Source organism: Petaurus breviceps, unplaced genomic scaffold (genome assembly GCF_028583685.1).
Source record: "Petaurus breviceps papuanus isolate PSGF00001 unplaced genomic scaffold, PetGlider_PUasm1.0 90977, whole genome shotgun sequence".
Taxonomy (NCBI): Eukaryota; Metazoa; Chordata; class Mammalia; order Diprotodontia; family Petauridae; genus Petaurus; species Petaurus breviceps.
Window position 1 is genome coordinate 3821419 of NW_027187391.1, and position 25830 is coordinate 3847248.

General features: G+C 36.4%; 1 pseudogene; it reads right to left on the reverse strand.

The window, feature by feature from the left end:
- Positions 1-10707: 10707 nt before the first annotated feature.
- LOC138153156 (deoxynucleoside triphosphate triphosphohydrolase SAMHD1 pseudogene) lies at positions 10708-11814 on the reverse strand (annotated as a pseudogene).
- Between the last annotated feature and the right edge of the window lie 14016 nt (positions 11815-25830).

Genomic DNA, 25830 nt, shown 5'->3' on the forward strand with positions numbered 1-25830 from the left:
AAGAAAGAAAGAAAGAAAGAAAGAAAGAAAGAAAGAAAGAAAGAAAGAAAGAAAGAAAGAAAGAAAGAAAGAAAGAAAGAAAGAAAGAAAGAAAGAAAGAAAGAAAGAAAGAAAGAAAGAAAGAAGAGATCCTTAGCAACACTGTTGGCTTTTATACATAAATTCTTATCAGTGATTTGACTAATGAAAAATTTTAAGCTTTAAAAAAATCAAATGAACAAGTATGGGGCAGGGAAACATAATTAGGAAACAGTTTCTCTGAAAATAAGAGCTGGGATTTTAAGTAGGCAATATATTCAATATGGATCAATATTGTTATATGGGGGGGGAGTGTTAATCTGATTGTGTGATGTTAAGCCACATTAAGAAAAGAATGAAATCCAGGGACACTAGCATCACTGGATTCTAACTTGATCAGACAATATATGACATATCCTATTCAATTCTTGTCACCACCACATTTTAGGAAGAAGTTTGACAAGTAGAAGTATATCTGAATGATGGCCCAGAGTGGGAGATAATGCCATTCAAGGACTAATAGAAGGAACTATAACTGTTTACCATGGAGAAAAGAAAATTTATTGTAAAGATGAGCTGTTTTAAAGACAGTTTAGACTTGTTTTGCTTTGCCCCAGGGGAAAAAAAGTAGGAAGTATGGTTGGAAGTAAAAGAAGCAAACTTGGACATAATATAAGGCAGGCTTGCATAACATACAGCCCAAAGATTGCTTGTGGCCCACCAAAGGATTTCAGGAAACCCCTGAAAAAAGGAGAGGCTATAAAACATAGTGAAAATGTGAAGAGTGATTTGTTCATGCCCTACTTAAATTGCCTTCCACCAGTCGCTATTTTGACCATTGTGTAACTTGGAGGGTGGGTTGCCAGATTGCAGTCTCTCCCATTTTTCACATGACCCACGAAAACCAGATATCTTCCATCTTTCTCTAAAACCTATCTGGCGCCCAAAGATGTTTATCCTATTTTAATTTGGACCCCTATCTGCTATCAACATGTGCAGGTCTGCTGTAAGGCTCACAGTCCTACTGTGGCAAAAAGCCCAAAAGTCAAGTAATTGAGTGGCAAAATGAGCAAGCAAAGGAAGCAAACCAAGCAAAGCAATCCAACATTAGACTCCTATTTTGGGGACAAAAAGGAAAAAAGCATGGAACAGGAGGAAGGTAGTGAAGTCAGAACTCCTGAACCAAAACCTTCCAAAAATAAATCCGAGCTGGTTAGAGGCCATAGAGGAGCTTAAGAAGCAAATAAGAGAAGTTGAGGAAAAATTGGGAAGAGAAATAAAAACGATGCAAAAAAATTATGATTGAAAGTCAACAGCCTGACTGAGGAAAATAACACCTTAAAATAGACTAACTCAAATGGCAAAAGAGACCCAAAAAGGCAATGAGGAGACAAATGCCTTAAAAAGCCAAATTTGCCAGATTGAAAAAGAATCTCAAAAGCTCACTGAAGAGAATCATTACTTCAGAATTAGGTTGGAGAAAATGGAAGCTAGTGACTTTATCACAAATCAAGATGCTGTTAAACAGATCCAAACCAATGAAAGAATAGAAAGCAATGTGAAATATCTCATGGGAAAAACCACTGACCTGGAAAACAAATGCAGGAGAGATAATTTAAAAATTAGTGGACTACCTGAAAACCATGATCAAAGAAAGAACCTAGAAATCATCCTCCAAGAAATTCTCAAGGAAATCTGCCTTGATGTTTTAGAACCAGAGGGCAAAATAGAGGTTGAAAGAATCCATCTATCACTTCGTGAAAAAGATCCCAAAATGAAAACTCCTAGAAATATTATAGCCAGGATTCCAAAATTCCTAGATCAAAGAGAGAATAGTACAAGTAGTCAGGAACAAACACTTTGAATATTGTGGAAACACAATCGGGATAACGCAAGATGTGGCAGCTGAGGGATTGAGGGGCTTGAAATATGATATTCCAGAGGTCAAAGGAGCTGGGATTAAAACCAAGAATCACCTACCCAGCAAAACTGAGTATCATGTTTCAGGGAAAAATATGGTCATTCAGTGGAATAGAGGACTTTCAAGCATGCTTGATGAAAAAACCAGAGTTGAATAAGAAATTTTACATTCAGATACAAGAAGCAAGAGAAGGATGAAAAGGTAAACAGGGAAAAGAAATCATAAACTTGTGTGTGTGTATGTCTATGTAGGAGGGTATATGGGCATATGAATATGAATACATAAGTAAATGTGTATATGTGTTTACAGGTATACATAGATAGAGGGCAAAGGATCAATTGCATAGGAAGGGATGATACTTAAAATGTGAAATTTAGAGGTGAGAGAGGAATATAACGAGAGGAGATGGGGAGAGAAAGAATGTGGTGAACTATCTCGTATAGAAAAGGCAAAGTAAAATGGTTACAATGGAGGGGAAGAGCAGGAAGGCAAAAAGGCAAAATCTTATTCTCATTGAATTTGGCTCACGGAGGGAATGTCATACACACTAAATAGGGTATCTCACCCTACAGGAGAGTAGGGGGGAAGGGAATGAGAGGGGGGGATGATGGAAGGGAGGGTAGGCTGTGGGGAGGGAAATTGGAAGCACCCACTTTTGAAAAGGGACAGAATCAAAGTAGAGAATAGAACAAGTGGGAGGTGGGATAGGAGGGGGAAATATAGTCAGTCTTTTACAATGTATCTACTATGGTAATGTTTTTCATAGCTACACATGTACAACCTATACTAAATTGCTTATCTTCCCAGTTAGGGTGGATGACAAGGGAGGAAGGGAATGTATCTGGAATTCAAAGTTTTAAAATCAAATATTTAAAAATATATAAATACAATTATTAATACTATTTTCCATGTAATTGGGAAATAAGGCATACAGGCATTAGGGAATGGAGATTCACCATGCCCTACTAGAAATGTCTAAGGGGGTGTGGAGAAGATATGGGAGAGAGCAGATTGGAGGAGGGGATATTCTATGGGACCACTATTTTGGGGTGGTGGGTAGGGGAAAAACTGGGAAAAAATTTGCAACTCAAATTCTTGAAGAAATGAATGAGGTAAACCAGAAATTAATAAAGCATTTGAAAAAAAAGCAACTAGTTTTGTAATGGAGAGAGTTATATAAACATGCTGAGTGAGGAGAGTAGAACCAAGAGAAATTTTACACAATTACAAACACATCATATCTGTGATGAATAATTTTAATAGACTGGACTGTCAGCAATGCAAGGTTATAAAACAGCGCCAAGGGACTCATGATGGAGAGGACTATCCACATCCAGAAAAAAAGGTCTACAGAGTCTGAAAACAGACTGAAGCAAACTACTTGCTGTCTCTCTATTTTTTTTGTTTTGTCCCTTCTTTCTTGCTGTTCATTACATTGGTTTTAATTCTTCTTTACAACCTCAATAATGTTTAGTGTAAAGGTATTTGTAGAACCTATATCAGATATCATGCCACCATGGTAGCAGAAGTGGGGAGGTGATTGAGGGGGAGAAAATTTGGAACTCAAGGGATTGTGTAACTGAATGATGTAAACTAAAAGTAAATAAATAATTATTAAAAAAATAAACCAGGGAAAACTACAAGAAGGGGGTGATGATATAAATGCATTAAGGACAACCAGTGTAAAGTCATGCATACAAGTGATGGAGTGTAGCTGAATCTTAGAGTACATGGAAAGGTGTAAGATTTAAGAAGACTAGAAAAGTAGGAAGGGACAAGATTATGAAAAGCTTTATAAACCAGAAAAGCTTTTATTTGCTAGAGGTAAGAAATAGCTAATGGAAGTTCTTTAGCAGAAAATTTGACATAGACCTATACTTTACTTTTTTGTTCCCCCAGTTAACAAGTGTTAACAATTAACAAATTTCCCAGCTCCCAAATTTCTTTCTCCATCTCCCACTTTCACTCCTTAAAAATACAAAAGAAAAATAAATGTGTATAACAACATAGCGTCAAACAAAACAAATTGTCACAGTGGCCATTTCCAAAAAAACATGTCTTATTTTGCATATTAAGTCTATCACATGGGAGAAAAAAAGTTTACCTTGGCATTTGAGTGGAGGATTAATTGTAGTAGGGAAAGACTTGAGGCAGGAAGACCAAGAGAAGGAAATTGGGGCGTAAAATAGAAAGGATGAGGTCTTGGACTAAGGGTTAGGGTTGAATGAATAAAAAAGAGAAGACACATATAAGGTGTAATGAGGCTAGAAATTTTTGGTGAGGTCAGATTCTTCATTGGAATGATTGGATTAGTAATTGCTACAAGTATTTCTAGATTGTAAAGATATAATATTTCTAAATGAACTTCTGTAGTTCATAAGCATAAACCCTTAAGAGATTCCCTAAATCAAAATGTTGCCTCACTCAAATTGAGAACCTAAAAAGACCTTACCATAAAAATACCAAGGACTCCTGATGCATCCTGGACCATCTCCAGTCATCCTGATCTATATATGGACAGACATATCTAGAGGAGAAAGTGAGGCTGGTGACTGTGCACAGTCCTCCCTCACTCAAATCCAATTCCATTTCAAGTCATGTCATCTTCTCCCTGATTCCATGGTTCTCTTGGAGAATGAAGAACAAAATTACAAACCAAAATATGCTTTTGACCATGTGTCATTTTCCATCTCAGCCTCTTGCCCTTTACCCACATTGCCTCTATTTTCCTTCCTTCTTAAACTCTCATAGATAGTTGAGTTCAGTGGAACAAGGATTAAACTTGGAAAACTCTGGGCCAAGTCCTACCTTTTTAGCATTTTAGCCTTGAGCAAATCTACCCTACTTTAACCTTAACTTGTCTGTGTATATATGTATGGATCTTAGGTAATAATACACATAGAGGTGCTTTGTAAACTGTAATATATTATACAAGTTGAATGAGATAACATTACTGCTCTCTAGAATTCTGAAATTTTGTGTGCCCCAAATTCATTTCAATATATGTAACAATTTTTTTCCTAGAAATAAATCTTTAGTATTAAACATTAAGAAGAAAAATAAATTAGTTTTGGATAATATAAAAAGGAGAACTGAAGAAAGGGCATCAGGGACTGCATTTTCTTATTCAATTGACTGAATCACCTAACATTATCTATTCTGAGGGAATATAAAGTGTAGATAATCCTCAAACATTGTACACTTGTTTTTTGAGGCAATTAGGCTTCAGTGACTTGCCCAGAATCACAGAAGTAGTCTGAGGCTGCATTTGAGCTCAGGTCCTCCTGTCTCCAGGGCCAGCACTGTATTCACTATTCCACCTAGCTTCCCTATGTCCACTTGCTTTTAAGATATAATCCTATATCTACTGCTAATACTATATACTAATGCTATATAATATTGCCCCTGCCTCGCCAATGTGTACACAATAACAATACAGTATTAGGCTGTAATGTTCAAGAATCAAGCATGATTCAACAGCAATATTCTGCAGAAAAAAAGAGAATATTTGCTATTACATTCCTGCCCTTGATTCTGGATATATAATCTTCATAAAAAGAATTTATACATCAAAGTAATTTTGTGAAACTCACTTTTTTTGCCAACTCCCCCCCCCCCATCCCATATTCTCTTGTCACTGAATAAAGTGATTCATCCAAGATCACATAACAAATTAGTGTTGCAATGGAGAGACTTATATAATCTGATGCTGAGTAAAGAGAGTAGAACCGTACAGTTACCAGGCTGTCTCTAATCCCCTTCCATTTTGATCTTAGAACTGGGAGCCTGACCACTCACTAAGCTGTTGAAAGAAGGCTGCCCATCCAAGTCTCTGGAGCCATCCAATTGAAGATTAAGATGAGTGGATGACTTCACACTGTGATATCATTCTATTTAACATTTTTTTACAAAGTGCTTATTTTGTGTAAGGCCCCATGTTAGATACTGGGGGAGTTGTAAAGATAATAGGACATGGTTTCTCCTCCCAAGAACTTTAAAACTGAGCAAGGAATCCAAACTGTAATACAACATACAATATAAGAGTTATATAAATTGCCACAAAGCATCAAAAAAGGCAAAGATTTTCTCAGATGTGGGATCATGGAAGTTTTCGTGAAGAAGACTTTTGTCTTGAAGGGCATGGAACATTTTACCTCCTATAGAACAGACTGGAAATGTCTGGGGACAACTGCTTTGGGAATGTGAACTGCACCTCCCCCTTTTTCCTTGCCAACAAGGCCTAGACTAGACAAGAGCTTGGACTAGGTACTAGGAAAGAGCTTGGACTTGCACTGGAATACACATTTGCATGATGAAGGATAAGTAGGGGCCCAGGGTCATTTAACTATCCAGCCCTCCTCTGGGCATATTGGGGAAAAGATTCTACATTGGCCTGAGTCTGAAAATGACCAAGGAAATCAAAAGGGTGGCAGCAAATTCTAGGCCTTTTAACTGAACATCTTGACAAGTCTATTTTGTTGAGGTGGCAGAAACTTACTCCCCTATCTGAGCCAGGCCTTAGAAAACGTGCTTTTTGTTTGTTCGTTTTTATAGTAAGACCTTATTCCAGTCTTGTTTATTGAGATATAATAGTGAAAGAAATATGCTGAGAGAGAGGACATTTAGTTGAGGGTGGAGCTCCTACCAAGTGGCAACATTGCCTGTGTTAGCACCTTGATGTGACCTTGTCAGAGAGGATCTACAAAGGCTCCTCTACTTTGTCCACTGAGCTGAGTTGTATTTGGAATGATGTGCCTTGAACTCACGTGCTTTTTCCTTAGAAACACTTTTCTCCCAAGTGCCAACTTCAGATTTGCCTTCCCTTGGGTCTAAGGAAGACTAGCAGGGTAAGGTCTGCTACCTTTCACCAAGACATGCACTAACCTAGAGGGCCAAGCTGGGTCCCATGCCTATAAAAGATTCTGCTCTTTTAACCAGGGATGAGCAGGACAGCTTCAGTTTCCCATACCACAACCAAGAGGCAATATACAAAGTATATCAAGTCAGTTTCCCATGATTTTTTTTAAAGATAGTTTTCTTCCCACAGGAACTGAATGTATAAAAAGAATGGCTTTTTTAACATAAAGAATTAAGAGCTGTAGATACCAAGCCAATTTTGAATAAATAAGAAAAAGATTTTTGTTTTTCTTGCAGTCTGAAGATTATATATCTACCTGATAAAAAAAATCTTCCAGTTAACTCCTATAAAAATTGCTCTATTTCAACTAAAGACATATAGTTGCCAAGAATTTTGTTACTGTTTATGATAAAATCCCCCTATTTGTAGCTCTCAGCTCACCAAGTTAATGTGAAAGAAAAATCTTGTGATTTATTTACATTCTGATCAGCTTTTGATTGAGAGATATGAAGAATAATTTTGTTTGAAGAAGTCAAGAAATATGTAAGTCTGTTTGCAGCCCTATGACTCAGTAGATGGCTTTATAAGAAGCAGATATGTGGATACAGTGAGTGGACATTCCTATTCTGTTAATCAATTCTGAAAATGGTAGGCTGTGGATTTGGACTCTATTATTATCTGGAATTCAGCCTCAATATGGGGGATTCCAACTCAGTTTCCTAGATTTTAGTGTTGGGACCACAATATCACCATCTTGTAGTTTGGTGAAGTGTGTGTGTGTGTGTGTGAGTGTGTGTGTGTATGTTTATACACCATTGAACAAAATATTTACTGACACCATCTAAACTTTGCTTGTCTGTTTTCTTACAGTATACTCAGATAAGCTGTTCAGCATTTTTTTTTTTGGTAGAAGCTGGGAAACTTGATCTTTTGCAATTATGACTGCTTTACTTCAGTAACTCTTGCAATAGAAATGAATGTTATCAACAGGATTTTTTTCCTTTCATTCCATAATCCATGCTGATAACATCAACCACGAAATCTTCAAACTTTAGTTCAACATTTAGGGTTATTCCAGAAGGTATAGAAGGAGCAACATCTTCTGGAAGTTGAACATATTCCTCCACAGAACCCACAAAGTGACAGAGAGAAACAACTAACAACTCTCCCACTGAAGGCAGTCTGACAGGCCAACAGGAAGGGTCTAAATCACCAAGCTGGGAGCTGAGCACAGTCCCACATAAGACACACAGTTCTGGCCTTAGGGTGGCCCTGATCAGTAGTGGCCAGAACAGACTTCAGGAGAGTTCAAGAGACCAGCAGCTGTGGTGTTTTCCAGACTTCTCAATCCATAAAAGCCAAAGAAAAAGTAAAAGGTCAGTGTGGACATTTGTTGGAACAGGGGGACAGAAGAGCATGGTCTGGCCCCTGCCCCTGGGGCAAGGGGTGGCAGTGGCACAGCGTCTGCAGTTGCTGCCTCTTAGGGGCTTCAGGAGCTCCAGGCCTGAGGATTGTAAGGAGATCAAGTGACCATTAAGAGGTAAATCACTCTTGTTTAATTTGCTTGGATCTGGATCGAGGTCTTGGGTTGTGGTCCTGGGGTGCATGACCAATGTGCCAGAGCTTGTGGGGGCTGTAGAGAGGGCATCCTCATAATAGCACCAGCAGCTGTAAAAACCCCAGGTTTGGGGACAAAGCTCTCTCCATTTTGGAAGAAGAGTTCTGCCATCGCAAAGATCTCAAAAGCCAAGTAACTGTCTGGCAATATGAGCAAGCAGAGGAAGTACAAACAGACCATAGAATCCTTTTTTAGGGACAAGAGAGATCAAAGCATGGAAGGGGAGAAGACATCAAAATCAGAACTCCTCCATCAAAAGCCTCCAAGAAAAATAAGAATTGGTTACAGGCCATGGAGGAGGTCAAAAAAGATTTTGAAAATCAAGTAAGAGAAGTGGAGGAAACATTGAAAGAGAAATGAGAATGATGCAAGAAAATCATGAAAAGAGAATCAACAACCTGACTGAAGTAAATAACACCTTAAAAAATTGACTAACTCAAATGGCAAAAGAAGCCCAAAAAGCCAATGAGGAGAAGAATGCCTTAAAAAGACAAATTTGCCAGATGAAAAAGTAATTTCAAAAACTCACCGAGGAGAATCATTCCTTTAACATTAGATTGGAGCAATTGGAAGCAAATGACTTTATGAGAAATCAAGATAGTATAAATTGGATCCAAACAAATGAAAAAAATGAAAGCAATGTGAAATATTTCATTGGAAAAACTGCTGACTTGGAAAATAGTTCCAGGAGAGATAATCTAAAAATTATTGGAGTACCTGAAAGATGTGATAAAAAAAAGAGCCCAGATACCATCTTTCAAGAAATTATGAAGCATAATTGCCTTGATATTCTAGACCCAGAGGGCAAAATAGAAATTGGAAGAATTCACTGTTCACCTCTTAAGAAAGATCCCCTCCAAAAAAATTCCAAGGAATATTATAGCCAAATTGGAGAGTTCCCAGGTCAAGGAGAAAATATTGCAAGCAGTCAGGAAGAAACAATTTGAGTATTGTGGAAACACAATCTGAATAACACAAGACATAGCAGCTTCTACATTAAGGGACTGAAGGGCTTGGAATATGATATTCTTGAGGTCAAAGGAGCTAGGACTAAAACCAAGAATCACTTACCCAGCAAAACTGAGTATAATGTTTCAGGGGAAAATATGGTCATTCAATGAGACAGAGGACTTTCAAGCATTCATGATGAAAAAAACAGAGTTGAATAGAAAATTTGACATCCAGATACAAAAGGAAGAGAAGCATGATAAGAAAAACAGGGAAAAGAAATCATAAGGCACTTCTCAAAGTTGAACTATTTACATTTCTACATGGAAAAATGATAATTGTAACTCATAAGACTCTTCTCAGTATAATAATAGTTGAAGGATATATATATATACATACACACATATACATGTATATATACACATATATGTATACATACATATATGTGTATGTATAGGAGGGTGTATGTGTATATAAATATATATGTATGAGTGTGTGCATATGTATGTATATGTATACATAGACACAGGGCTCAGAATGAGTTGAATATGAAGGGATGATATCTAAAAAATAAAATTAAGAAGTGAGAGAGGAATATTATGGGAGAAGGAGAAAAGGAGAGAGATAGATCAGGGTAAATTATCTCATATAAAAGAGACTAGAGTAAAATTTTACAATGGAGGGGAAGAGGAGGAAGGTGAAAGGGAATGCAACAACTTTATTCTCATTGAATTTGGCTTAAGGAGGGAATAACACACACACTCAATTTTCCCTACAGGAAAATAGGGGGGAAGGGGATAAGAGGGGGCATGATAGAAGGGAGGGAAGATTTGGGGAGAGGGTAGTTAGAAGCCAACACTTTTGAAAAGGGATAGGGTCAAAGAAGAAAATAGAATAATTGGGGGGTGGGATAGGATGGAGGGAAATACAGTTAGTCTTTCGCAATATAACTACTATAGAAATGTTTTTTCATAACTACACATGTAAACGTATATGGAATTGCTTATCTTCCAAGTGTGGGTGGGTGAAGAGGGAAGAAGGGAAGAATTCTGGAAGACAAAGCTTTAAAAAACAAGTGTTTAAAGAATTTTTTTACAGGCAACTGGGAAATAAGATATACAGGCAGTGGGGTATAGAAATCCATCTTGCCCTAAGAAATTTGGGAGGTGATTTGAGAGAATATAAGAGAAAACAGATTGGGGGAAGTAGTATTCAGTAGGCTTGCTATTTTGAGGTGGGATTGGGGAAAGATGGGGAGAAAAAATTGTAACTCAATCTTTTGGAATTGAATGTTGAAAACTAAAAATGAATAAATTAATTTAAATAATACATTCTGTTTTTTTTTTAAATTTCTCCCACTTCAGTCAATTTGTCATCAGTACAGTGAAAAATCTCCAGAAAAAAAATGCTATCTGTAAGTTTAGCATAGTTTTCCATATCATCAATTGCTGTAGAAAGCTTGTAGGTCTCTTCCCCTCCCTTCCCCCTTTCCTAGTACTGTAGAGATCTGTTTTAAGAAAGGCATCTCTAATCATTGTTCAATGATGTTGCCAACTTTGTGCTGCTAAGCCTTTCTGTGAAGGCAGTTGTCTTTATGAAACATGTCATATAGCTTTCCAGTTTCCTTGTCTCTGCAGCAAATATGTTTCTTGTTGTCTATATCACATACACAGGCAAACTTAATAAAGTGCTAATAGTCAGTTATTTTGAATTCCAAGATGATGGAAATCCTTAAAAAAGATTCCAAAGAAATGGAAATGGCAAAATAATTCAATTTATCCACATCAATGGTATTGCATTTATTAGCCAATATCTCAAATAATTTTTTTTCCTCTTTAGGGCACCTTTATACGGTCACAAAGAACGCTCTTTTGTTGAATCAAAAGGTCTCTGGATTTGTTCTTTGATAAAACATATATCTTTTTTTCTGGGATAAGTCCATAGTTCTTCATTATATTTTCAATTCCATTGACATCAACCAGATCTTCAAACACCTTGACTGAAGCTATTTCATGCTTGCAATTCAACTGTAGACAAGCAAAGGGAATAAACCTTCCATCAATCATGTGTGAAAATGGTCCATGATCTAGACCATGACAGAGCCAAGCAATATGAACACAAAGCATATCCCACTCATTTATCTGTAGTACAGGTAGTTTTCTTGCAGTGCACTGACCAGATATACTGCTAGAGAGCTGACACCTAGGGAATGCTCAAATAAGTTGTGTGAAGCACCCAGAAAAACATGGTAAGAGCCTCCCAGCTGTTTATGTTGAAATTGAGGTCGTCAATGATTCAGATAAGAGGAAAGTGAAGATCTATGTGGCCATGGATAGTGTCATTAATTATCTTCATCTTATCATCATGATTTTGATTCAGTTTATGGATGCAATTCAGCAGCTTCTATCTTTTTCCTAAAGTCCTTATTCCAAAATTTTTAAGAAAATTCATAAAGGTGGAGCAGAGAGTCACTGATTTTGTTTTGAAGTCATGGGGGCCTCGAGGTAGTCAGAGGGGCTCAGTCACTGTAGAGTGGGAGACTCCTGGGGGTTTGCCAAATACCAGGTCATAGGAGTCATGGAGGTAGCAGTCACAGGGGAGGATGGTGCATTTGTGTGTGTGGGGGGGTATGGGGAGTTATTAGGGATTAACTGGAGAGGTCTCTGAGAGGGATCATGGTGGGGTAGAGAATTAAGTCAGGGGAGGGTTAGCTGCCTAAGTCATGGGGTAGTCCCAAGGGGTTGGTCAAAGTGGGGAGCACAGGAACTGCTTTGGGTGGTAGTGTTGGGTTTGCTGATGAGATAATGGAGAAGAAAGCATCCCTAGAGAGCAGCAAGGTGAAAGGGATGCCTGGGGTTGGGGAGGGTGGCTGTCTGACTGGAGAAAGAGGATGGGTGGCTCCCTGCAAGGGTACCTGTAAAGCTAGAGTGGGGGGCTCCCTGGAGAAGTGGCTGAGGATGGGGTACAGGGCAGAGAAGATAGACCCTTCCAGTGATGGGCTTGGTATCATCTGCACTATCCTCCCATCTACCTCAGAAGCTGCTGAGTAGCTTGGCTTTGTTGAAGTCATAGTGGCTGTGTAAGCTCATAGGTGCTCCCATAATATACTTTAAAAATCAAATAAAAATAGCATTTAACTTGTAGTGAGTCTTTGGACTAATATTTTTTTTTTCATTTTTTTGGTCTTTATTAATTTGTTTGTTTACTTTTAGTTTACAATTCCTCAATTCCACAATTCCTCGAGTTTCAAATTTTCTCTCCCTCCCTCCTCTTCCCCCCCTCCCATGATGGCATACAACCAAGTATAGGATCTGCAAATACTTTCACATTAGACATTAGTCAGGTTATAAAGAAGGATTGTATCTGATGGAATGAACAATGGGAAAGAGGAAACAAAACCAAACAAGAAAAAGAAAAAGATCACATAGTTTGCTTCGATCTGGATACAAACAATTCTTTCTAGTTCTTTCTCTCGATGTAGACATCTCTCTCCATCATGAGTTGGACTACCTTTCATAACTTTCATTTGTACATCGGGTCCCTGAAAGCATGACTGATACATACCCCCATTTGTTTCCACTCAGGGTCTTAAGAGTATTAAGTTTCTAAGAGGCAGAAGCTACCATAATGTTGTATTTACCCCAGATCATGTTCCAAGGCCAGTTATTATCTTCCCTATGTCATTTAAGTTGATTTATTCTCAAAATAATTGATGAACAAGTAATATGAAGTAGTTTTTGCAGAGATGTTTATGGAAAAATATAAGAAGAACAAAGATACAAACATGTTTCTTGCATTTCCCCAAACCAGTGAACATACTTGCCTGTAAATCTTGGTCCCTTGGATATACTGGGTTTAATTTAAAGTTCTGGCTACAATCATCCCTCCTTATACTTAAAGTGGTAATTACAATCCTTCTTCCATATTTACTTCTAAGTAAAGAGGAGAAGATACAGGATACTCCCTTGCTTGCAGGTCACAGTATTTCACTGCTGAAATTATTCAAGAAGGTCATTCATGTATTATGTCTCATTCCTGGGTTTGGTCTCTAGACCTCTCTTGTGCAAGGCAAGATAATAAGAATTTGTTAAGAACTTATTTGTATCAGGTACTGGGTTAAGAAAAGCTGTTATGAATACAAGGCACATACAAAATCCTTGCCTTCAAAGAACTCACATTCTGATAAAGGAGGACAACACACAAAATGGAGCTGAAAAGGAGGACTGGATATGTTAAAAGTACCTGGTGGTGGGATGGTGTTTGAAATCTGGAAAGTCAGAAAAACAGCCAAGTGGTCATATGATGTGGGGTCAGTTAAGTGACCCATAAGTGTCATATGGCTAGTAAGTATCTGCAGCTAGATTTGAACTAAGGTCTTCCTGATTCCGGGTCAAGTTCACCACTTAGCTGCTCCTTTTGCACAGGGGACATCAAAGTTTTTCTAGGGTTCTCTGAAACATAGTTAATTATTTTGGAGATCAAGGAGAATTTCTCATGTGACCTTATACCAAAGGGTAGCTGAAACTTTCCAAAAACATAAGGGTCACTGAAATGAGATTCCTAATTAAAGTCTAAACACACCCATCAATACAAAAAACACGATCAGTAATAGTAGAAAGAAATGAGATCATATGGGTCCTAAACAAATATAAAGTTCCAAAGAAATGGGATTATGCACATGACTTTGATTACTCAGAGTATCTAGGCCACTAGGCAAATATTCTATGGGCCTGTCTTCCATAAGTATCTCATGAAAAGGCAAGTATTAAGTCTCTTTAAAAGCAGATGAAAAATAGGAACACTTATCAGTTAGGCACCAGCATCCCAAGAAAACAAAATCCATATTTCTCATATCAGTCTCAAAATCAATATGTGTAAAGGATTCAGTAACACAGCAGATAATGGTACATAAACATTCAAAAAAGCAAAGGTTTTCACAAAGAAACTAGACTGAGTTTTGAAGGGAACACAGTGGAAAATCTGATTTTACAATTACTGTCTAAAATAGCAGAGACGAGAAAATATTTGCCTAAGGATACTGAAAACTTGGAAATCCCATAAAGATCATCTTGGAGGAGAGAAGGGCCCAGTGTTTATCTTAGCAAAATCTTACATTGACAAATACTAGGTGGCTCATGTGTGACATGGAGATTTTGATAGCTATAGAAATGCCCCCACACACCATAACTCTGAAGAAGACAGAGTAGCTCCACTTTTTTTTTAAAGCAATCAGGGTTAAGTAATTTGCTCAAGGTTACATGGCCAGTTATTATTTATGGGTGTGGTGCTAAGTATCTGGGCCCAGATTTGATCCCCAGGTCATCCCAACACTGGAGCCGGTGCTCTTACTTGCTGAGCCACCTGGCCTCCCCTAAGCAATTGGGGTTAAGGACCTTGCTCAAGGTTACAAGGGCCAGGTGTTTCTGGGTGGGTGCTAAGTGTCTGAGCCCGGATTCGATCCCCAGGTCATCCTGACACTGGATCCGGTGCTCTTACTCTCTGTGCTACCTGGCCGCCCCAGAGTAGCTCCACTTTTGAAGGTAGTAGGAGAGAGGATGGTAGAGACTGAAGTAATCATTCTTTGGCATTCTTATCTTCTAATGAGTGCTACACTGGAATTAGTCCTAACAATTTGCACATTAGGTATTTGAAATTTAGTGGTATGTTTTTCTTGGTTTTCAGGGTAAAAGCCCATATACCTTTAGAGAAATCTACCTTATTTCTCAAAATTAGATTCTCTCATGCCTTCCTCAGTCAACTGATATATGGCAGGGGGTAAAGAATTGGGAATCCTTCCATTCCAGACCCTAAAGGTAACAGTTTTATCTCAGTCCTTTATCTTAAATGAATCTTGGATAGGGAATAAACATTTATCAAAGTAAATGAGTAAAACAGTAATCATGAAAGCCACGCATATTAATTTAGATAACAGAATACATAAAACATTTACATAGTTTCCTAACCTAGGAGTGAGATGAAGTTTCAGCATCACCGAGGAAAAATAGTCATGCTTCATAATTACAATCATAGCTGTCTCTAGAACCTGAAGAATACTTGGAACTGAAACGTATCTTAGGGTACTGATTTATTCCAGCATGCTTATGTCTTCAAGGGCTCTCCTGTTCACCACTAAAAGGGAATTAAGAAATAGAGAAATTATATTAGCTCAAAGTTCCTCAAAAGGCCCCATCAAGAAGTTTGTAACAATGTTATTTGCATTTTAAATAAACCCCCTCCCCTTATACAATCCACATCTATACCATTTGGATTGTGTGCATCCTACTTGTTGCTGGTAATAAATGATTAATCATTTCTAAAAGCTGAAGGAGTGCTATAGGTCATCAGTAGTGTGAAACTGAAAAGTGTATATATTAGTTACCTGAACAGTAAACAGTTTGCCCACATGGAGGCTGAGGAAAGATGCTCAAAAATTCATATAGGTCATCTTATATGTCTATATAATATTCAAACTATTATCCTCATCTTAATCTCCCTGCAATCAGAAACTTGAAATTTGTTTCTGAGTCCTTTAACTCTGAGAGGTGAGATTTTGATTTATCTTGCAAGATTCTCAACATTTCTACACCATTCACCCATAAAAATTCTTCCCTATGCCCTCTTCAGCACTGTTATGGGAATGGAAATTTAAGATATCCCCTGCCCCTAAGCCGTTTGATAGGCTTAAGTGTCTCTGAGAACCTTCCTTGATTTGAAAATATACTCTTCCCCCTAATAGATTGAATGTGGTCACCTGGATTCTATGGTAGGAGGCTTGGTTTTCAGGAATGCCCACACCTTGGGGCTCTGTGATTGGGCAGTGGGCCAAGAGGGTTGTGACATTCTCTGATCCAGGAGAAGGCTATATACGTCCTGATGTGTGACTTTGCTTTGGGGCTCACTTTGAGAAGTGTTGTGTGATTTGACCAGAAGAGACTTTGTGTAGCTGTTGAGCCCCCCATCTTTGAAAACCCAGATGTTGGGTCCTTCCCTCTCTAGGAACTGAATAGGTATGGATGTAATGGTCAGACAATTGGAAGCCTGTCTGCTGATTTATTTCTCTGTCTGTATTTTTTGTCTCCTTGTAACCTCTGTATTCTCTGAAGTTCAGAATGCTGACCTTTTTCCCCTGAACTAAGTGAATGACATATGTTTGATTAAAGCAAGGTTGTTAACCCATTTTGAGTTGCTTTCATTTAGAAAAGCAGATCTAAGAACCTGTGTTGGCAACCACCCTGGGTATGCTAGGGAGCTTTCTGTTACAAATGGTGTCATGAACAGGATGAAATACGAAATTCGATTTGGGGTTGGAGCAGTGGGGGTGTAGGACACCCCCCTCCCCCCAAGAGAACTTTTTTGGACATTTTTGTTTTGAATTGAGGGCATTATAATGCTATGTACTTTGTGTTTGTTTAAGGCCCAGTGGTGAATTTTGTAATGACTTGTTACCTCATGTATCTTGCAAATGCGATGTCTCTGTTGTTAATGCTAATTCAATGCCTATGCTATGGGCATGAAAGATCTTGGGCCCAATGTTAAGGGAATGAGAATTTAAGATCTTCCCTGGCCCTAGTCCCTTTGATAGGCTTAACTGACTCTGAGAACCTTCCTTTCATTGAAAGTATACTATGCCCCCTAAGATTTTGTTTTGGGGCTCACTTTGAGAAGAGTGATATGATTTGACCAGACGAGACTCTGGTAATCTGTTGAGTCTCGTGGCTTTGAAAACCCATATGTTGATGCTTCTTTCTCTGGCAACTGACTGTGTATGGATGTAATGGTCAGGCAGCTGGAAGCCTGTCTGCTTATCTGTTTCTCTGTATTTTTTGTCTGCTTGTAGCTTCTGTATTGTCTGAAGTTCGGCATCCTGACCGTTTTCTCCTAACTAGGTAAATGACATATGTTTGATTAAAGCAAGATTGTTAAACCATTTTGAGTTGCCTTTTTTTTTTTTAAGCAATCTGGGTTAAGTAACTTGCTCAAGGTTACACGGCCAGTTATTTCTGGGTGTGGTGCTGAGTGTCTGACCCCGGGATTCGATCTCCAGGTCGTCCCAACACTGGAGCCGGTGCTCTTACTCGCTGAGCCACCTGGCCGCCCCTAAGCAATTGGGGTCAAGTAACTTGCTCAAGGTTACATGGCCAGGTGTTTCTGGGTGGGTGCTAAGTGTCTGAGCCTGGGATTCGATCTCCAGGTCATTCTGACACTGAAGCCGGTGCTCTTACTCACTGTGCTACCTGGCCGCCCCAAGTTGCTTTCTTTTAGAAAAGTGGATCTAAGAACCTGTTTTGGCAGGCATCTTGGGCATGCTAAGGTACTTGCTGCTACAAGCACCCATCTATATAGTGTCTTCCCCAGATAGAATACAAGCTCCTTGAGAGCAGAAATGTCTGGATTGATTTTATTTGTACCAGCTGTGGTTAACATAATGCCTGACACATAGCAAATGGTTAATGAATCTATCTTATCTGTCATCTAGCTAGCTATATAGTAAAGGTGTGAAATGAGAAAGGAAGCATGGTTTTCCTTCTCTAATGCTGAAATACTTCTATTTCCATAATCTTTCCAATATTGGTGTTTGAGATTTAGTGATTTAGCAGTCATATCTACTAGTTCTTTTATTACTCTAGAATATGTTTTTCTGGGCTGGATGAATTTAACCCATTAAAGGACTTAGTGATTCTTAACTCTTTATTTATCTTGAGCATCAACTATTAACAATATTTGTTCTATCCTTTCCACTTTGAAAATTGAAAAAAGGAGCAAAAATTACAGTTGATGATGCTTTCTGTCACCTGTGTTCTTCATCTCTTCTGGTCTGAGCTGTGGTATTACCCTGTCTTTGAACCTCATCTTTTTGTTTATAAGACAGAATAAAACGTTTGTCATCTTAAACTTTCTTCAACAGTTTTACTTCACTTTGAACTTTAACATTCCTAATACTGTTCTAACAAATACATGTCACACAGAAATATCCTCTATCATTTCCCTTTGTTTTTATCCTCTGTTTATGTCTTTTATAAATCTAGTTAGTTGATGAATTCTCTGGTAACTGGTATATTTTCTACAGCAACCTAGTGAGAATCAAATGCATAATATATTCCTTCAGTGTTGATTTGTTCATCTTTTGAAAAATGAAATCATTATAATCCAAGTCAAGAAATGATTTAACTTATTTTTGACAATGAGAGGTTTATCAGATTTCTAGATAATTGAAGTCCACCATCAATATGATGACATTATTTCATGCCATATGTATGTTTTGTTTCCTGAATTATCTACCTGGCTCCTCTTTCAGCATTAATGGTACAAGATTGTTCACTCAAAACAATATTCCTTTTTGTATCTATCTTCAATATCTCTTTGTATCTACCTTCAATATATATTGTATCTTTGCGAATATATACATATACACATATTTTCAATATATATATATATGTATCTTTGTATCTACCTTCAATATCTCTTCAATGATGTTCATCTAAATTTTGCCACTGTGCTTCTCCCTATCCCTTGCCTGTTCTTACAGTTCCTCATATAAGTATATCTTATTAATACAAGGTGTTATTCTTCACCTATTTAACTTATCCTTTTCTTTGAATAAGGAATAAAAATAATAAAATAAAATATTATATAATAAAATATATGTATATAAAATAAAAAATCACTTTTCTGGGACATAATACAATCATTTGTTTGATTCTACAAAATTTCAGTCACAGACATGAAGTCAAATTTTCTTTCCTTCACTCTTAAGTTTATCTACTTGTTGTCCATAAGCTTTCTGTTTGTCAATTTAGCCATTAACATATCAAGTCATGGGTTTTAATGTATTTTGAATGCCTCTACAGGTGTCCACATTTTTATAGGAATGGTATTGAGCATTTATAACATCTAAAAAGATGGTTGTACATGGATCATTTTCTTCTTCCTTCTTTTTCAGTCTAAAACTCTTTCCAAGAGATATATGCAAGAATAATTACCAAATATACTGACAACAGCTTTTGTCAAGCATGTTCAATTCTCATGATGGACATGGCATTGGTATATTTTTAGCTTTGCTTGTTTTTTAGAGCCCCATGGTTTTTATTATCATAATAATATAAGGAACTCTATTACAAAGTAGGGAAAACATTAAAGAGAATAAATATTTACAGGTCAGAAGAAATTAATGTCAAATTTTAATAGGAGAAATATTGGTAAAATAACTTACCTTAATCAGAAGAATTAGACAAAACTTTTTTTTTGCTCGTCTGATCAAGTGCTATAATTATCTACATGATTGTGAGAATCCAAATCCTTGAGCTTTCCTTTTGAATAGGATCAGCTTAGCAGTGACCAGTATTGCTTGATGGTTAAATGCAACATGAGAAATCCATAGATAAATGTAAAAGATTTAAAGGGTATAGATAAGGATACAAAAATGAAGACCACATAGAAGAAAAAAAATATTTTTTTAAATGTATAGGAATAATGGGTAAAAAGTTTAAAAAAAAACACCTTAGAAGTCATTTAATTCAATTCTTTCATTTTACAAATAATAAAATTGGGACCTGGAGATTTTAAGTTACTCACCCGAGGACACATAGGCAATAATAATAACTGATATCTATATAGAACTTCAAAGTGTGCAAAGTACTTTGCACCTAATATCATGTTTAAATATCAAGATAACTCTCTAAGTTAGTCATTACACATATTACTCTCCCCATTTTACACATGAGAAAAAGAAGGTTCAAAGAGTAACTTGTCTAGTATTGTGACTAGATAACCTCTGACGTAGGGATTTGAACCAAAATATTTCCACTTCTTAATCCAGCTTTTTCTTTCCTATGACCTGTTGATTTCTAATGTTAGAAAGGTTAAAATAAGTAGTAAGTTTGGTGGTGACTGTCACTGTCAGGATTTAATTCTATCTCTTCTTACTCCAAATTCAGCAACAGGGATAAGAGGATTTTCTTCTGTTAAATGATAATGAATAATTGTTTTCAAGTACTTTTTATGCTTTGTTAATTACATGTAAATAATGTAGAAACTAATTCCAAGTCAATACTATCTATTCATTGATGAACTCTCCAATGAGCCTACATTTGGCAAATATGTTGAATCATGGAACAAACACTAAACTAAGAGTCAGGAAACCTGGGCTGTGTCTCTCTTCTGACAATGCCACTGGGAAAATCACTGCTCCAATGTCAAACTGTGTTTTAACCTGAAAATTACATCTGAAATTCAACATGTCGAAGATAAATTGGATTACTACTTCAGATTTACTTCTCTTCTGAATTTTTCAGTCACTGTCAAGGGTATAATTATCTTTGCAGTCATCCAGGTTCATAACTACAGGATCATTCCTGATTCTTCAATCTCCTGGTTTATAAATAAGGAGAAAGCAGAAAAATCATGGCACAGTCTTGCAATTATAGCTAGAAGAACAAAAAAAAATCACTTTTTGATAACTTCAATTAAATTCAGTAGATATTTATTCAGTGCATAATATTTGTATTACAGTATCATACTGGGTTGACTATTAGGGAGACAATGTCAAAAATGAAAACAGTTTTTCCTTTTTAAAGAGCTTATATTTACTAGAAAAGTACAACATACATGCAAAAAAAGTATAACAAAAAGAAGACTAGAGGATGAGAAAGTATTGAAAACTGGATAGCATCAGGATGTAGCACATAAACTGAATTCTCAAAGGTATATAGGGATTACAAGAAGCAGATATGAGTAGGGTTTGTGTTCTAGGCAAGTGAAATGGTATGTGAAAAAGAACAAAATGAAAGTTGGAGAATTGTTCGTCTGAAGAATCTAGGAGTTTGATTTTGTTGGAATGCAGTTTTAGGAAAGGAAGTTTCATAAAATAAGCCTAGAAGAGAAATTGAAATCTAGATGATGGAGCAATTTAGATATGAGTTTCACAATATTAGTATATCTAATAGATGATGAAGGGCCAATGAAGGTTGGATTGTATAAAACCAGCTGATTTGGAAATCACCCCCAAGCTGATTTGCCATAATGTATTAAATCTTCATAGTCACAATATAGTTAACTAAAAATTGTAAAGAAAACAAAATATACAGAAATAACTGGCCATGTGACCTTGAGCAAGTTACTTAACCCTGATTGCTTTAAAAAAAGAAAGAACACAAAATATACTTTGTCTATTGCTGGCTGGTTACAATAAAATAGCTTGAGCCTTTATAACAAAATGTAATCTTGTAATACTGTAATCTATCCTTAAGAAAGATGTTTTTTATGTTCATACAAGATTTATCAATGGATGTGATCACAGAAGTAATTGTATTTAATGAGATTTCTACAGAGACAGAAAATTATAACCTATGGTCACCAAATGTGATGGGAGATGAACCAAAAGTTTTTCACCAATGTGATTGTAGATGAATCGTTCTGATTCCATACAAAAATATTCATTGTAGATGTCAAGATCCTTTAGTTATTTATGTTTGCAATGGAAATAGCATATATTATTTTAAGCTACAGAATACTACCTTCTAGATCATATAAAATCCTTAAGCCTTTAAGGAGAGATTGACCTATCACTTGACATAAGAAAAAAATCATGAGATGAAGAATACCTTTTATTTAAAATATGAGCTATAGGTGGAATGAAATCTTCCACTGAGTTAGTCCTACAGTATGTTCATCTTAGACAGTTATGATGAGTGCACAGTAATCTAAATTCAAAGTTAAATAAGAGTTACATTGCAAACTCAATCATGTTTGGAAAACTACATAGTTCTAGTGATTGCAAGGTTCTCCCTGAAACAAAATCCCATTTTTCCATGCCAATATTTTTCTCAGTGGTACTATTTGGATGCAAACCAAGAAACATCATGGTCTTAAAAGAATCCAAACAATGAATGATCCAAAAGGGCAATGGAAAGATGTAATGTGGGTGTGAGTAGGTTTAATCCATTACCAGTGATGATTCATGTTTGAAAAATAGCAGAAAATATATCATAAAGTATACACATTATCTGAAATGGAGATGGGCCAGTCATTTAGCAAGAATGAATGATAACAGCCAGAAACCCTGTATGTTTTAGCATTTTATACAAAATATTAAAAGACCTAGAGAAAGGTCATCAGATATCTTCTGCAGTGAAAAATTCATGGAAGGATATGGACAAGATGGGAGTGTGGGCAGTTTGCCATTTGAATCAGTGGAGAGAGAAAACAAATCAATGAGATCACTGATTCATCAAAACATCAAAATATAAAACTGGGTGGATGGACTAAAAAAAACTGTTATTTCTAGCTATAAAATTCTATCTATAAGTTAAATACTTCAGAGTAAAAATACAGAGCCCAAGAAACTATGAAATATGACTCAACTTCTGAAAAAGAAGAAAGTTCCTTAAGATAAGTATTTTCATTTTTTAAGGCTCTCAAGGATTGCCTGAATAAAGTTTGTTTTTAATGACACAATGAAAAAAGGAAAATAGGCACACATCACAAGGATAATTGATTGTAGAATTTTAAAAGGATAGATAGAAGACAATAGAAACTAGCAGTCACTAACATTGCTTAATACAGTGCATAAGGTAATAAAGTATATTGTTTGTTTTATTTCTATTTTTCTGAAACAGATGCAATAAAAAAGTAGACTTTTTTCACAAGTAACTTATTACATTGAAAGATGACATAGCAGAGCTGTATATTAAGAGGATATGTAGACAATTAGAAATCTGTGTATCTAAAGAGTAATGCATTGAGGGAAACATTTATGCTCTAAACATATTAAGCTTTTAACATATAGTATTCAAATTTAGCTAAACTTTGGTGAGAGGAAAAGGGGAAAAAACAAAGGAGATGGAAAAGAAAGGAAGAAAAGGAAATAAAAGAAAAAAGAGAGAAAAAAGATATTAGGGACATCATATACTATGGGTCATTTGACCACATGAGGGGAAAACAAATTATGGATCCCTGATTTAGATCACAAAACTGGCACAAAGAAAGAATGTAGTATTTTTTTTATATTTAAGACATCTGCTGGACATCTCTCTTTGTTAATATATAAATTGTATATGTGAATATCTATCAATCTATCTATATCAATGTCTACATGATAAACTCTTAATTTACCTTGCTTTTTTCATTTTTCAGAATGTAACCATGATTAAGGGCATGATATTGTGGAATAATTTAGAAAGAAAATGGAAATGTTTCCATTATTCAACTACCTCTAACAAGTCTTTACAAAAGCCTTATTATGCAAAACATACTCTGGGCCATGCAGATAGAAAGATCAAAATGAAGCATTTCTATAATCAAAGAGCTAATATTTTATTGGGGATAATAAAAAATGTAAATATATAGGCATATATGTACATAAATACACATCATATGTGTCTTTGAATAGAGAAATAACACCAGCAATCAGAGAGATCTAGAAATATTTCCAATAGGATATTTTCCACAAATGAAACTTTGAGAGATGCTAGGGATTTGGTGATATTGAAGCTAAGACATGAATATTGGGGAGCCATGTGCTACACAAAAAGCAATTTTTGGAACTGTAGCCTCTGCCATTGCCTTGTAGGGGATCCTGCAATTTGAAAAATGTGTTTTCTTCTAGAGTAGGACTGATGAGGTATTTAAAATGTTTTATATAAAAGCTTTTTATTTGTTTTTCCAATTTTTTTCAGGATTTCATTTTTCTTGGACATAGGTAAGGAGATTGTGCATGTGTGTGTAAACACACACATATACACACATATATATGCATTGTTATATGTGTTTATACATATATAAACATGTATATCTCTATTCATACACATACATTATATATATACACATAGAAAACTATATATGTGTATATATATACATATATATACATATATATGCAATTTTATGTCTTCTCACAATGGGAAAAGCAGAAGATCTACTGGGTTTAAGATTCATTCACTTATTTGTTGCTTTTGATTTGACTTATTATTTATTTCTCAAAATCTGCTCTGATGGATTATAAGTAGCAACTCATAGGACATAGAGTCTGTTCAGGGAAGACTAGTACTTCTGATATCAGGACTGATGAGCCCTTTTAAGGATTCCTTTCCACCTTTGGTGTCCATTTGATTTATCCAACTCTCACCTGCAACTCCAAGAAGCTGTAATATATACGGTGGCCACACCCAAGTAAACTGTTTTGGCAGATGAACTAAGCTAGGGTGAGGGTAACCAGGGGTTTCAAACAATTCCGTAACTTAGTGAGGTATCTAACCCAAGCATATGAACACTTCCTAAGTTTGAATGGGTAGATGAGAATAAATTATTACAATGGCCATGAAGGTGACTGGAGGAGGTTCTATGAAGCACAAATAACTTGTTTAGACAATGAAGGTACTGAGGTCATACACTATATCCCAAGCTATCATCAATTATGTTGACTTTTGTCTTGCCACTAGACTTGATGATAGAAGATAACATGTGACTGACACGTTTGCCTCACTTGAATCTAATTAATGCATCAATTACACACACACTATTTTAGCAATTTAACTAATTCAATGTTCCATGGCAAGAGGCAAATGGTGAAGCTACAGGTGCATATACACTGGGAACTGTAGTCACAACTTCTTTATGGTGATAGTTATAAGTTGACTAACAGGATATATAGCTGTGTTTGGGACTTGAAACCACCTACCTGGTCCTAGTACCACTTGATTTATTTCTTAGGACATTTGTGTGCCATATTGAGGTATGACCCCAGCTGCATCTCATACCAGAGAATCCTTGAAACAAGAACTCTGAAAATATTTTAGTTAATACAAATCAGAGAAGTTTCTTAAATTGAATATTCACTTGCGTGATTTGATTCAAACAACTCTAATTCTGGTTATCTGAATCTCCTTGCTAACCAGACTAGAGACAAAATTCCAGTGGGAATTCTTGGAAAAGAACCAGAAGATAATCTGGAATGCCACCCACTCAGCCACAGTCACTAAGCTATTAATTAGAAACAAAATATTTAGGCAAAGCTCTAAAAGGACTAAAAAGCTGCATGGGGGTATCTAGGTGGTGAAGTGAATGGAGCACCAGCCCTGGAGTCAGAAGGATATGAGTTCAAATCTGGCCTCAGACATTTAACACTTATACTAGCTATGTGACCTTGGGCAAGTCACTTAATCCCAATTGTCCTGCCCTCCCCCATCAAAAAAAAGCAAAAAAAAAAGTTAATGGATATTTGGGGTAAATGGCTCATATTATTTATATGTTATCTAATACATGGTACAAGGACAAGATATCTCAAAAGTTGTAGTGTATTTTAAAACTATTAAAAGTTAAAACTGAGGGTGGCTAGGTGGCACAGTGAATAGAGCACTAGCCCTGGAGTCAGGAGGACATGAGTTCAAAAAACTAGCTGTGTGACCTTGGGCTCTCAATTGCCCTCCAAAAAATAAAATAAAAGAGATTTAAAAAAATAAAAAAGTTAAAACTGCA